General features: G+C 56.9%; 1 protein-coding gene across 3 annotated transcripts in view; it reads left to right on the top strand.

The window, feature by feature from the left end:
- Positions 1-13712, top strand: part of Ds (dachsous cadherin-related 1) — a 145675-nt gene that overhangs the window by 79528 nt on the left and 52435 nt on the right. Inside the window, exon 1 of one of the 3 annotated variants that reach the window (XM_076910495.1) lies at positions 6487-6574. The exons of the other annotated variants lie outside the window; for them this stretch is intronic. The gene's annotated coding sequence lies outside the window, so the exon portion shown is untranslated. Of the gene's footprint in view, positions 1-6486; positions 6575-13712 lie in introns of those variants that run through there. 3 annotated transcript variants of the gene reach the window in all.

Below are 13712 nucleotides of genomic sequence, written 5' to 3'. Positions count from 1 at the left end.
CGAGTCGGGAACACGGACGGACCGACTCGACGAAACGGAGAATCGGGAGCGATCGTGTTGCAGCTCGGAGGGAACAGGTTTTCTATCGAACGGCCGGTGGTACCCATCTCGGGTTCGCGTTCGCACGAACCTCTAGTCGACACCTCGAGGGCAATTAATCAGTGGTCGGGCGGTCGGATATTCGATTGGGGCCAATATCGAGAACGGAGAGCGGCTCGGTTCGAAACGCGACTCTGGAAACGAAGGGAGGAATGCGTCCGAACGTAGCGCCGGTAATGGAAAACCGCGGGCATCATTAGGAGGGGCGGATAAAAAAGAGAATTCGCAGTTTTTTCCCGGGCCATAAGTATCGTCTCGCGTTCTAGAGGGCACAGCGGAACGGACAACATTTGCCGAAGAAGTTTGACGCTAAAGGCGGCGGCCACGCGAAGCGGCCTTGACGTATTTTCTTGCCCCGGCCGCATACTCGTTTTCGACCGCAAAAACGGACCGGCCGGCTCTTGATTCCACCTCGACTGACCCGACCTTGTCGTTCGAACGATCCGGATCCATAAATCGATCGATTTTCTTACTCGCGGCTAGCGTCGCGCAGCGGTCCTGACCTCGCTCGAATCGAAGTCGAGGAAGCTGCGTATTCGCGAACGGGCGGAGTCGTTAAGCGGAAGGTGATCCGCGTGGGTGTAGCGCTGAGAAAGAGGAGCAACGAGGGCTCGAAGCGACTCCGACAGAGACGGATACCGTTGATTCCGGTGATTTCGTCGGTTTCTTTACCGATATGCAAAACGAGACGCGTTCCGCGTCCGGCGGAGTATTACGTAAGGATTCTTCCTGGTTGGTCCCGGGGAGAATAAGAAGCGGTCGTTTTCGAAGCGGGAGCGGGAGTCTGGCATGGCGGCGCGGCGCGTACCTACACGTCCCTGCCGGGGAAGGCGCGTCATAACTCAGAGACATCAGCGTTCCGTGATTACGAGTCATTAAGGGGCCGCGAACCGGTCGCTCGCGTATGCTTCGTTGTGTACGCACGCGCGTGGAACCGCTCGCCTCGTGGCTCGCGGGTTAACTTTCGGCGCGGCACCACACGCTGCACATCGCGTCGTATCGCGGCCATTCAGTCGGGCCACGCGGCCGAGCCGCTCGCTCGTATTTTAGCATCGCGCGCCGCGGGAGTCCCTCGAACCTCCTCTCGGCTCCCTTCGCGTTGCGCTATTCTCCATCCGCCACTTTCTCCTTTCCCTTTCGACCCTCCGCACCTGTTCGCCGAGCTCTCTCTCTCTCTCTCTCTCTCTCTCTCTCTCTCTCTCTCTCTCTCTCTTTTAGCTTATCCTTCGTTCTATATCTTTTTCTACGCCGCCGCCCCTCGGGTGGAAAGCCCGAGCTTTCCGCATCGGCGGGAATAACCGCGCGCGGTCTTGATGCGCGCAAGAAAACTATACCCGCGCGGCGACCATCCTCCTCGTCGCCGGAGCGAGCCTAATGTTCGTTTCGCATGAGACGAAACCTTGGCGAGTAGTAGTTGCGACACCATCCTTTCCCGTATTGTTGTTTATCGTCCGTTTTTGCCTTTTTTGTTCTCTTTTTTTTCTTTGCATCGAGATTAAGTTGGGTAGGTTTTAGTAAAGTCGGTGAGATTCTCACCGGCGCGTTTGACACGGTCGCTTAATGTTCCCTCGATAAGAGGGAACGGTCTCGCGGTTCGTTCGCGAAAACCCTCGGGGCAAACGAACTGGCTGCCCCACGGAGGGTAGGGACGGTCGTAAGCGTTCTGGTTCTTCTTTCCGCTCGCGGTTATTTGTAACGCGCAAAGAGCACCGAAAGACCGGTGCGCGTTAAGGGGTTTTTGTCGAGTTGGATAAAAGTCGCGTCCGACGACTGCTGCAGCAGCAGCAGCGTCGTCGTTCGCGTCTGCATCGTCGTCGTCGTCGTCGTCGTCGTCGTCATCGTCGTCGTCGTCGTCGTCGCGAAATTCGCAAAAACCGTGAGCGCCTCCGCCGCGGTCAATCTCGCGTTTATGGCAACGGTTGTTCCGTAGGTGCGCGGCGGCCGAGCACGTTCCAGGTTCGTGGACGACGACGACGACGACGACGTCCCTGAACTCCGAAGGCGAAGAGGAGCGAACGGGAAAAAAGGGATGGCGAAACAGCGCGGATATTATTTGCCATTAAAGCGAGGGACAATTTAAAAGCTATTACTATTACTCACGGGCTTCGTGTGTACGCGGTCCGTTGGCTGACCGCTCCGCGGCGCGATCACGAACGCACCACACTCTCCCGGTTGTACGGTTTTCTGTCGGCTGGCACACCGGCGTTTCTTCGGGGGGCCAGGATCGTTTTGCGTGACCGAGCGCGTTTCGCGTCCTTCCACCGTGTCCCTTCTCGTTGCCGAGCGATTTTCACGCCGCGAATCGTACGGCGCGCCGGAGTTTGCGCTCGCAAAACGGAAAACAAATTGCCGAACGACTCCTGTGAGACCCGCGCGATTCCTCCTCTCCCGGTCGAATCAAATTCCTCGCCGAGGGAAGATCATCACCTTCGCAGGCTTCCCGGTATTTTCAACAAAAATTCGACGTCGCCCCTTTTTTCTTTGTCGCCGATCGACCGCTTTCTTCTTCTTTATCGCGTACCCTCGTCTCTTCTCAACTCGCAATAATTAGCCGTAGTAGCTCTTTCGAGTCTGCCTCCGATCCGCGGCCACGATATTCCTGTCGCGCGGATGAACACGCTCGGTTGCTGGAGAAACTGGGCCTTACCGCCTCGCACGGCCGATTGGCAATTAAATCTCGACCCTCTCTCTCTCTCCTCTTTCGCTTTGCTCTCGCCAGAAAAGTGTCCGAATCGTTTCGCGGTGCCGCTGAATCGATTCGAGATGTCACGGATCGAATAATAGGAACGATAATAGGAGCGACCGATGTTCGGTTTTGTTAAAAATCGAAGAGACAAAAGGTCTTCCAGGTGCAAAATGGAGAACCACGGGGGCGAAACGATCGCATGAGCGAACAGGTGCGTTGCACCTCGCCGTTCCGCGATCCGGTGGATCTTACGCGTTCGATCGTACGTGTACGTGTACGTGTACCGCCTACGGTGCCGGATTATGGAACGATACCGCGGAGATCGAGTTCTCCCGATCGGCTCCGCCGCGTGTTTCATTCCTTTCTCCGCGGTGAGCGTTGCGTGTTTCGATCGGAACGATCGAGTGGCGAATTCGCAGGAGTTCATTTCGTCGGTTCGCTCGGTCGTTAGCGCGGCGGAGTAGGAAGGCGTTTCCGGTGAAATAAATTTGCCAGACGGTCTGACCTTGCACGAAACGCACCGCGATCGTTCCGTGGAATCCTCGACGCCGTCGCCGCCGCTTCGATGTGCTTTCGAGAGTTTCGTGACGGCCGGCCGCGCCCTCCTTCTCCTCCTCCTCCTCCTCCTCCTCCATCTTTTCGTCTACGCGACGCGAATGCATTTCGAACGCGCGTATTTAGAAATATCGGATAGACCGCCTGTCGGTGGAAGGCGAACCGGTCGCTTTCCTACCTACCTACCTACCTACCTACCTACCTACCTACCTACCTACCTACCTACCTACCTACTCGTCCGCGAGAAACCAGTTGATTTTCAGGTCCGAGATTTAATTCGCGATCAACGGATTTGCACGATCAGCAACTGGAGTCAAAGGAAAACACGTTGCCCCGCGTCCGAGCGCCATTCACCATGGTACCATGCGCGGCGAAACGTGCTCCCGCTGCGGCCGATTTATTCATTCCCCCGTAAGTCGGTTGGTTGCTCTCTCGCCTCGGTTGGTCTCTTATTTTCTCTTCCCGAGACTCGATTATTTCCCATATTTTCTCCGCGATCCGAAGGTTCGCGATCGGCGCCTAGCCATACGGCGTTTCGGTTTCGCGATCCGATGAAAGGGAGTCGATCGTAAAGGATTCATTAAACGCGTCCCTTAATCGTCATTCAGCTCGTATAGCCGGGCGACGATGAAAAGTATCGACGCGAGGGACGCTTCGTCATGCAGCCGCGGTCCTCGCATCGCGTGTCCGTTGACTGTCAATCGACCCGATACGGATGACCTCTCGATTGTCGCGCGTCAATCATACCATCTATAGTCGTGGCGCGGACGAACGTTCCTCTCTCTCTCTCTCTCTCTCTCTCTTTCTCTGTCGCTCGCTCGCCCCGCGGCGATTAATCGGTGGATTCGGCTAGAATTGAAATGTAACACGCGGCGCGGAGGTGGTTTCGTCAGCAGCGCCAATTAAATTCCTGATGGAGCGACGAAAGACGATCGGACCGAATTGCGCCGGGTGGGTAGAGCGGCAAAAAGAGGGGTACCTCGAGGAGTCGCGTTCGGTCGGTTCGATCGCACGGCGATAGGGGTAAAGGAGTCGAACGATGCGGTGCCCCGAACAGCGCAAAAACCGCCTCGGCGTCGGTCAAATGAACCGTATCGTTGTGCACGAGTTTCAGGAGCGCGTCGATTCGGAATCGGCGTAAAACTGACGTGGATTAGGCATTCTTTCCGCCGGGGATTCTTAACGCGACGGCAATTAAACGCAGCCCGGCGACTCCGCGAAACGATGCCCCGCTCCTCCAGTCGCGTAAATTAATTATCGAGACACCCTCTCTGGGTATTCGATCGTAGAGAATCGATGCGAAAGAGAGAGAGAGAGAGAGAGAGAGAGAGAGAGAGAGAGGGAGAAAGGCGGAGCAGCCGATTTCTCACGAGGTCCTGGTGGAATCTAGGGACGGGAGGAAGGAATAGAAGAGGGATAGGGAACGAAAAGGAGAAGAAGGATCGGGGGGTCCCCGCCTCCGCCGGTGACTGCTCTCTTCAGTGCCCGTGTACGCCGGCCCGGAGGTTTTACATTCCGCGAGGATTTATCGTAGGAAAGAACGTGTTCGCCGGTGTAGAAGCAGCGTCATGAAGGGGACCGTGATCTGACTACATCTCTTATGCGCGCTATATATCAGCGTGCCGGCAAGCAAGAACGAAAGGGGCAGGAAGAGAAGGTAACTACGCCGGTGAGTCTTGTGCCCTGGCCACGAAGAGACACGTAGCTACGACTGTATACAACGTATATACGAGCTCTCTCTCTCTCTCTCTCCTGCTCTCGGTGTTCTCCCGACCGAAAAGGGGAGAGAAGAGGTGGAACACGCGCGGTGCCGTCGAGGAAACGACCGCGGAGATTTTCGTATTATTTCTGGGAATTCTTGGGGCGATCGTCCTAGCGATACCGGGGACCGGGACTCGGTGCCCTTTTTCCTTCCATCTTGGTCGGAGGATCCAAGATGGACACGAGAGAGAAAAACGAGGAAGGGGAGGAACCGGGAGAGGACGGGTTCGGTGTAATCGAGATGACTCGTGGCTTCGCGAGGCTGCTGACGAGACTCACCGCGACGATCAGCGTCCTTTCTTTCCGGCCGAGTTCTTAAAAAGGCCGAGAGCCGAGCGCCGTGGTTTCTTGCGTTTTCGACGGGCTAGACCGAAAAGGAGCGATTAAACGATCGATCGATCGATCGTCTCGTCTCGTCCCATCCTCTCTCGTCTCGTCTCGTCTCGTCTCGTCTCGTCTCGTCCCGTCTCGTCCCGTCTCGTCTGGTCTCTTCGACCGATCTTAAAGTCGGCAGGATTGCGCAATCCTCGTGGACATCGTCGCTTCCGGCTTTCACAGGAAACGCGGCCCGAACGAATGAAACGCGCGTCGCAGGCGCGTATCAGGGGACGTATCTAGGTTAGAGATTTTCGCGGAGAGTGACGCGGCACGACGTAATTAAACGAGTTCGCATTATCCGGCAGTTAACTCGAACGTCGTAGGAGACACCTCTTTTTTGCGCGATCGAGCAAAGAACCCGCGCGCCGTGGAATCTTTCTCTCTCTCTCTCTCTCTCTCTCTCTCTCGTTCGTTCGGTTCTCTCGCCTTCTTTGCTCGTTTTTCTTCCCGGTTCGCTCTCCTCTTCCACCTTTGTACGCCGGTTTTTCTTCTTCTCTCGTGCCCTGTTCCTGCTCGTGTCGCCGCCACCGCCGCCGCCACCGCCATGGCGCACGGCGAGGTACGGTAGCCTGAGTTTCGAGAGCCGTAAACCTAAGCTTAATTACCAATTAGACGTAGCGCGGAGGCACGCTTTCGCCCGGTAAAATCGATTAGTGGCATGGGACACGACGAGTACACCGCGGCGCGCTGGTCGCGGGGTTCGCCTTCGACTCTCTCGCGGCAATTTACCGGTACACGAACCGCACACCTACCCACGGCGCAACCCTATCGGTGTGCACCGGTACCGCTTATGCAAATCACCGCGAGCACAGCCACCACCCCCTTTTCTGATCCGATTCGTTCGTTCGTTCGTTCGTTGGTTGGTTGGTTGGTTGCCGCCGCGTGACGATTGCCGGCCGCGTGAGAAACGGGGACCACAGGGACAGGGAGTTATTCGGGGGTAGGAGTAATTAATACGTTTCACCGTGCGTTTCGAGTACAGATCAGCCGTGGAAGATAAACGAACGTGAAAGTGGAGCTAGTTTTATTGCCGCGGGAATACGGTGTTCCCGGGTGGTTTTAGTTTTCGGTGACAGGAGGAGTATCCAGTGTCCGGTCAGTAACGGCGCGGCGCGGCGTGGCGCGGCATCGGCGGACGGTGGTGCATGCGCATGTCGATGCTCGCCGGTAACACAGGAACTTCTGGACCCTGGGTATCAATTTATGCGGTGCAACATTGTCGGAACGCGCTTGGCCCTGGCCCGTGGTCCTGGCCCTGCTGCCGGGGGGCTGGGGGATGGGCCACACGGAGAAACCCTGTATTCGAGAAGAGTGCCTTGTAAGACCGTGTTGGAGGTCAACGATAATTCAGGCAGGAGAATACCAGGCCGGTTAACTTTCGAGCTGAAAGAACTCCGCTTAAAATTATACTCGTTCGATTCGAGCACGGCTCCCTCTGTTCCTCTTCTTCTTATTCCCCTAGTGTCCCTCCTCTTCCTCTCTGCCTCCTTACTTTTTCTTCGCCCCTCGCCGCTGCACCGTTGCCCTCCTCCTCTTTTTTTCCTTCCCATCCTCCGCTACTTCTGTTTCTCTTTCCGCCTCCCTCCCTGTCGTCTTTTTTCATTTCCTGCCCGGCTGGATGGGCGGCGAGAGACGTACGCCAAGAGAAAAGGTTCCTGCGGTTCTCTCCTTTTTTTTTCCTTCTCCTTCTTTCTCTCTCTCTCTCTCTCTCTCTCTTTTTCCCGCGCGTCGTTTTTCAGACGCGCGTAACGTTTCGGGTCTATCGATCATGCGTCCGAGTGTCCCATCGCGGCGCGACTCCTCCTCGATCGCGCGTCGTCCCGCGCGCGAGATTCGAATCGGAGGCGCGAGGCGCGAACGTTTCCGAAAATTCGTTCGCGACCCGCGGCGAACCTCTCGTCGCGGACGGTGGCTGGACGAGAGGGAAACGGTGACGCGCGCGCGTCCCGAGACTCAATTTGTCAACGAGGATGCGTGGTTTTGTTCCACGAACCGGATTCCGTTTCGATGTACGCGCGACGGGGCAAAACACGGACAACACACCGGGCACCCGCCTCGGCACGCTCGCCCGATTATCGAGCCCCTCGCCTCGCCCTCCTTTTTCGTTTCTCTTCCTTTCTCCCTGCTCGCGCCCCCTTTTTTCCCGATCGCCTTGTCCTCCTCGAGAGGAGGAGGGACGCGACCGCGGGTAGTACCCCTCCGTCGCCGAATTAGCCGACACGATCGACCGGAGCCAATGAATATTCGATGACGACTTTACCCGCGTGTAGCCGCGTCGCGCGGTTCCTCCACGGAGAACCGTGTCGAAAGGGATCTTGTATGTTTCGTTTGCCGGCTCGAAACGGTTGCGAATTTAACGGTATCGATTCCAACGATCGTAAAACGAAGAGAGTGCGAGAGAGAGAGAGAGAGAGAGAGAGAGAGAAGAGGGGTCCTCCGAGTTCGAAGCAACTCTCGACATCGAGGACGCGAACGCGGACGACGCGGACGACGCGGACGTGCGGAGATTCGAGGACAAGGACGAGCGGGACGAGCAGAGATTCGCGATGAAGAGAAGCGCAGTGGCGGTTAGGTTAGTGGAGGAGACGAGGCACGGGGAGAAGAGAAACAGCCTCTTTGGGCGATTAAACAACTTAGGGACCGCGAGCGAGCAAAGACGCCGCCTCGTGGACGACGCTGGAATGATTAAATAAATTAGTTGCTCGACAAAGAAGGGCAGCAGCGGGATGACTGGATGGGATCCGTACGAGGGTAATCCCCGTTGAATTCCTCCTAATTATGCACGCTTTACCACCATGGCTACCAGAGCCCGAGAGAACCGAGCACCGATCCGCTCGCTCAAGGGTGGAGGGGAGGGGGGAGAAGACGAGAGACCGCTGCGCGAGCGCTGCGAACGAGCGAGAAAAAGAGGACGGGATATTCCCTTCCTCCACATCCCTCTTACCACCACCGGCGAGTGAGTCCCTTCGCCCGTTCGATGCGCGCATCCCGTTCTACCGCGAGGTGCTGCAGTTCTACCGTCGGCCGTTTTACTTACAAATTCAATAAGCATATATCATATTTAATGCACGCCCTGAGCCGAGAATGTTTCGACCGCCCTGGACCGACCACCTTTCTCTTCCTCTACCGACAACGGGCCGACTTTGCCGCGCTCTCCTTTCACCTCACCCCACCATCCCCCTTCTCTTCATCGCGTTCCCTTTCTTCGTCCCAGTCGTCCCAGTCGTCCCAGTCGTCGTCGTCGTCCTCGTCGTCCTCGTCCTCCTCGTCGTCGTCGTCGTCCTCCTCCTCCTCCTCGTCCTCGCGTCGAGTCGCGTTTCCGGATCGAGGAGAATCGATTCGCATTCCCCTCCACTCATCATCCATCCCCCTGGCCGGAGAAACGGAACCTTCGCGTTTTACGAGCCGCTGTTTCAGACCTCACGCGTCGTCGCGAGACCTCCCTCCTCTCGACTAGACGCGACGCGATGCGACGCGATGCGACGCGTCGCGATCTACCCTCCGCGAGGGCGATTCTTCGGTGGCCGTCGGGTCTCCGTTCTACCGACACCTTCGTGTACACGCGGACGATATACACGGGTCTGCGCACGCGGTCGACACGCCGGTGTACACGCGCGAACGGACAGGGAGCGCCGGGGAAAGGAATACGTATATACGCGCTTGGGCAACATACACGCAACACGCTCGAGATCGTAACGCGTTACCCACGGCGGTCGACGATCGATAGAGAACGAGATAGCGGCACGTCGTACGTCGGTGGGAGGCCACGTATCGGGACGTATCTACTAATTAATTTATACAGAGGCCCTTCCGAGCGGCCGTTCGCTAATAGAAACAGCGAGGAGGAAAAAATTCTCTGCCCTGTCCGCTGTCCCGGCGTTCCCAGGCTCGTCCGGAAGGCGCGTATTCAAGAAAGGGCGTTAATATTATTTATAACGATAATCGAGAATGCAGCCATGGGCGATAGCGCGAACAAGTCGGCGCGGCGCACCACGGGAGGCCATAAAATATCTTTAATGCCTTTCCGATTCAAATTTGGCCCTTAATGGGGCTGTAATAGCGATCGGTACCGGGGACGAGCGAGTCGAATCGGTCCGCGCACCTGTACCACCGTCTCGCCTCTGCTCGCGGAGCGAAGCGTGGGTGCGTCCACCCGCTCGCTATCGAGCGCGCGTTTACCGCCGTGAATTGAGACCTCGCGATCTCGAGAAACGCACTCACTCTCTCTCTCTCTCTCTCTCTCTCTCTCTCTCTCTCTCGCTCTCTCGCTCTCTCGCGTGGAGAACGTGATCGCCGGAAGACCGTAATTGTCGCGCGAGATGTGGAAAAGTGGGAGGGAAAAAATGCGACGGGGAGCAAGATATAATCCGGAACGAGTCGAAGTCATGATCGACCGGTAGAATCGAAGGTTCTTGCCCGACGACGTTCCTACGCGTACAATCTCAAGGACACTCGACACCCTGGAATCCAGAACCCGTGGAACCGAGCGGTTGTCGCGGGGACTTTTTTCGTTCGCGCCGCCGCCACCGCCGCCGCCGTCCTCGTCGTCGTCGTCGTCGTCTTCGCGTTCGACAAACCGGAGCGGGAAAACTGCGAGGAGACGAGTCTCGGCGCCGCAAAAAACGCTCGTACGCGCTCGTACGCGCTCGTTACGTAAGTAGCGAGGAAGCGACTCGAAATAGGCTCGGCTCTCGCGCTCTTCTAATTAAACAGCGGATGAGGACGCGATCGGTCGCGTACGCGCCACCGCCGCCGCCACAGCCACCCCAGAAACGCGTCGCCCTTTGCTCGCGAATCGGCGCGCCTCGATAAATACGTCCGATCCAAGGATTCTCGCGTTACCTTGGAATAAAAATGAACGGAAAGAGAGAAAAGGGAGAAGGAGGGCACCGAAGCTCCCTGCCGAAAAATATAGTCTCCGCAAATACAGATCTAATAACTTATCCGCTCACGTGGCGCGAAAGAAACTTTCCAAAGCGATTTACGGCGAAATTTACCGGTATGTCGGGCACCGCTGCATAATTCATGGCGCCCTGGGTGCCGACCCTATCCATTCGGGCTCTGCGACTCCGCGTCCACCGGCAGAGGACCAGTTCGCAGAAAGCGTTCAACCGAGAGAGAAAGTTCTCAGTCGAGTCGACCGTAAAACGCGACCGTCCTGCGTCCTCCTCCTCCTCCTCTGCCTCCTTCGCCTCCACCTCGCCGCATAACTCGCACCGCGAATTGCGTAATCTCGCCGCAGCGGCGATAACGCCGCGAAATGCTCGAGGATCGGACGAGGTTCAAGGACGAGGCGAGGAGGAACCGTTGACACCGGCTGCCGGGTGTGCGCGACGGATTCGGAGCCTCCTAGTCGACGGGAACGATGCGAACGATAGACGCGGACGCATTCCAAAGTGGGCGGATGAGCGACACTGGTTTCAATAAGGCAAGAACACGGCCCCGCAAACCGCAAGTCACGTTGCTTCATTACGCTGCCCCACGCGAGAGTAAGATGAGACTTCGAAACTAACTCGAGCCGCTGCTCGATGCACACTCGGTCCCGCCTCGCGCGTCTCGTCCGTACCCCGTCCTCTCTCTCTACCCTCGGCTAGTTCTCCGTTCTCGCGACCGTTTTTCGAAACGCATCCTCGCGACGCGCAGCGGACGCGTTCTAAATTCCTGCTGGAACCGCATTTGCCTGCGCTGCATCCTCTCTCTCTCTCTCTCTCTCTGCCCATCGTCGCCGCGACCGTTAATCGAAGCCCGTTGCGAGGGAACGTTGCGTAATCCACCTACGCGGGTTAACCGTATTTAGAGAACCGACTCGCGGCTAAAAGGGGACGCGATAATTCATTCGGATCCCCGCGGTGGTGGTCGCGGGATCCGGAACGCGTCAGAACGAACAAAGACGGTCGAACGCGAGGCATCCGGCGTGTCGGGGTTAACCTCGAGAAAGAACTGGCCTCTATACGATCGCGGTTATTCGTCTCTGTCTGGTCTCGGACGGTCCAGCCGAGGAACCAGCGGAGGAGGAACCGCGATTGAACGCGACTCGCGCGGTTACTATCGTCCGGGATGAGTTAGAGTCGTACGGTTAATTGGAATTTAGCGGTCGTAAGTCGCGCGAATCGCAATTTTCAGATTGCCCTCAAGGTTCATGGGAACGACGCGCGTTAAGCTAATCGACGATCGCGTCTCTCCCTAGGAGAGATTTCGCGAGGGAATTCGCGGGTACGCAGGATTCGGGATGCGTCGCGACGTGGATTCACGGGGGTGAGTGAGTGAGAGAGAGAAAGAGAGCGAGAGAGAGAAGGTTTCAACGCACGTATATACGCGCGCTCGCTGAGACGACGATAGCGATCTACATCCTTAATTCCACAGGTTGTCCCAGCCGTGGCACGATCGTAAAGTCGAAACGTCAAAACGCACACCGGTTGGCTGGGTGCACGCCCACCCACGTACGACCGCTCACGTATACGGAAGCGAACGATCTCTCCACCGATCTTCCTTCTTCCTGCCTACGTTCCCTGCCTTCCTCCTCGTTTTTCTCGCGTGAAAACCAAGTTCCGCCTTTTCCTTCTGGGCTCCTCCGCAACGTTTCGATCGCCTTCGAGAAAGCGTTTGCCCGTTCCGCGCAGAGGCGCAGACCTATCTGCGCCAGAAATGGGAAAGGTGGAGAGGCAAGACAGGGGTGGCGGTCGGGAGAGGGTGGTTAAGAAGCGGTAAAGAAGTTGCCTCGATGAAAAACTGGAGCTGACATGTTAACGGTCTACAAGAAGTCGACTTTATTGGCCGTAAACGCGGCAATCTCTAAGCCGGTCTTATCCTAGTCTGATCCGATCCGTACCTCGCTACCGACAGCAAAATCTCTTCCCTCCCTTTTTTCTCTGCCACTTCTCTGCCCCTCGGGTCCCCGCGTGTCCCCACCGAGAAGAAAGACGATTATGCAGAACCGCCGTGGCATAATTCTTTGTTCCTTAATTGGGTAACGCGTCGAAATCCTTTATTTGGCGAATTCCTAGGGTATTGGGCAAATAGTCGCTGCTCGCTGATTATTACGGGATGCTGAGTTCTCTTGCGACACACCGCCGCGAACGAACGCCTGACATTAATCTTGGCGATAGTTAGCCGAGTACGAATACGGGATCTTAACGGCGCCGAAGGTATCAGCGTCCGACGTTGGATCGAAATTTATACGCGGTCGGAATTAGCGCGAACAATCGTTACCGTAAACGAGTGGAGAAACGCGAGTATCGCGGGAACGGATATTTCGTCGACAAGCGGCGAGTTTAAGCGAAAGAGGATCGTCGTGGTGGGATGCGCCGATGGTTCACGGTTAGAGGTCCCGGGACGCGAGTTGCGAGGTCTTAACGATGGAAACGTGTTAACACGAAACGGGCTGCTCCCTGTACGCGTGTAAACGTCTCCGCGAGTCTCGTCGCGCTTAAGGATATTTAAGGCGGCGGAGGAGGAGGAGTTTTCTCTCCTTTCCCTCGCTACCATCCGGCGAGTTTTCTTTTTCTCGGTCGCCGACAAGATCGCGCGCGGCGGACTTTTCGTATCTGGCCAGCCCCCGAGAAACATCTGTTCGACTCGCGGTGTTATCGCGTTCCGTGGAAAACCGGTTGCGCCAGGCCAATTTCGGTTGTCCCCGTTGCTCGACCGCGAGCGGAACCCGTCGCGCGACGCGATACTATTCGACTTCGACTCGTCGCGATTTGAACGAAGAACTAGAGAAACGAAATAGACGCGACGAAGTTGGTATTGGCGACGTACGTCGCGATCGAGCACCTGTCGCGAAAGGAGTCGCGTCGATCGGTGTCGCGCACGGTGTGGATCCTGGAAGCGAGGCGTGGCGCGAACCGCTGACGGAGCTTTATCTGGCGCGTCCGCTTCGCGACATGACGGATCGGTGCATTAGCGTGCTGATTAGGTCCTCTCTCCTTTCTTCCTCTCCCTTTCGCGCCGACCTGTTTGCCGCCCTTTCGACTCGGCGACTTCGATGTATCCTCGCCTCTTTTTTTCTCTCGCACGGACGTTCCTCCGCTTCGATTCCACTTTCGACCGAGCAGAGAGAGAGAGAGAGAGAGGGAGAGAGAAAGGTGGCGAGACGACGCCGCTACAACGGACGACGACTTAATTAAGAACGAATCTGTCCGCGGAGCTCGAGGACCGATAACGCGCGTCGGGCCAACAACGAAGATCGATGCCACCGCGGTATTCGCGATACCGTTTATATTTTCTCGTTCCA

Source organism: Xylocopa sonorina, chromosome 2, assembly GCF_050948175.1.
Source record: "Xylocopa sonorina isolate GNS202 chromosome 2, iyXylSono1_principal, whole genome shotgun sequence".
In the NCBI taxonomy this organism is placed as follows: Eukaryota; Metazoa; Arthropoda; class Insecta; order Hymenoptera; family Apidae; genus Xylocopa; species Xylocopa sonorina.
This window is presented reverse-complemented; position numbering and strand designations above follow the sequence as displayed.